Source organism: Mastomys coucha, unplaced genomic scaffold (genome assembly GCF_008632895.1).
Source record: "Mastomys coucha isolate ucsf_1 unplaced genomic scaffold, UCSF_Mcou_1 pScaffold20, whole genome shotgun sequence".
NCBI lineage: Eukaryota > Metazoa > Chordata > Mammalia > Rodentia > Muridae > Mastomys > Mastomys coucha.
In genome coordinates, this window is record NW_022196903.1 from 35,814,167 (window position 1) to 35,815,451 (window position 1,285).

Sequence of the window (1,285 nt, forward strand, 5' to 3'; positions counted from 1 at the left end):
CCCTGCATGCTCTTTGGTTGGTAGCTGTGTCTGAAAACCACCATGGCCCCAATTTGTTGACTGTGTAGGTCGTCTTGTGGTATCCCTGACCCCTCCACTCACTTCATCCTATCCCCCATTCTTTTACAAGACTCTCTGGGCTCCCTGAAGTTTGGTTGTGGCTCTCCACATCTCTTTTTCTCAACTGCTGGATGAATCCTCTCAGCAGATAGTTATACTAGGCTCCTGTCTGCAAACCAGCAGAGTATCAATAATAGTGTCAGTGGTTAGCTTTCTCACATTCGATGGGTCTCAATTTGGAGGCAGTCATTGTTGTCCATTCCCTCATTCTCTACACCATCTTTCTTCCTGTGTATTGTGTAGAAAGGATACATTGTTGATTGAAGGTTTGAGAGTGGTTGATGTCCCCTTCCCTCAACTGGAAGTCCTACCTGGCTGTAGGAATTTTTTATAAGCCCAGCTGCTAGGAGTCTCAGCTATTCACCTTAATAGACTCTCAGAAGCCAAAGATTCCAGGTGTTTGGCTAGTCCCAAAGATGCCCCTCACTGTTCTCTGTTCTTTCTCATATCCCTCTCTTGCTCCTTCCCCATACCTGATCACCATCCCTGTTTAACTCCTTACAACACTCTCCAACTAGTTACCTTCTCGATCTACTTCCAATGTATTTGATATTCCCTTTCTGAGTGAATCCCAAGCATCCTCTCTTGGGCCCTCCTTATTACTTAATATCTCTGGGTCTGTGGGTTGTAGCATTATTTTTTCTGTACAGTATGGCGAATGTCCACTTATAATGTATGCCTTTCTGGGTCTGTTTTACCTCACTCAAGATGACATTTTTCTAGTTCCACCAATTTGCCTTTAAATTTCAGGATGCCATTGTTTTTAATAGCTGAATAGTGTTCCGTTATAAAAACATACCCCATATTTTCTTTAACCGTTCTTCATTCAGTTCAGGGAGACCTAGGTTGTTTCCAGTTTCTGACTATTATGAATAAAGCTGGAACAAGTCTCCTTGTGGGATAGTGAGGCCTTTTTTGGGTATATAACCAGCAGTGATATAGCTGGGTCTTGGGGTAGAATTATTTCCAATTTTCTGAGAGGCCACCAACTAAATTTCCAATGTAGTTGTTCAACTTTCCACTCTACCAGCAATGAAGAAGTGTTCCTATTGCTCCACATCCAGTCCAGCATGTGCTATCATGTGAGATTTTTGGTCTTAGCCATTCTGGTGTAAATATGTGTACAATATAAACTATCAGAGTTGTTTTGATTTGCATTTCCCTG

General features: G+C 42.3%; 1 protein-coding gene across 1 annotated transcript in view; it reads left to right on the forward strand.

Moving 5' to 3' along the window:
* Positions 1 to 1,285, forward strand: part of Mgam (maltase-glucoamylase) — a 113,112-nt gene that overhangs the window by 73,212 nt on the left and 38,615 nt on the right. The window lies entirely within an intron of this gene.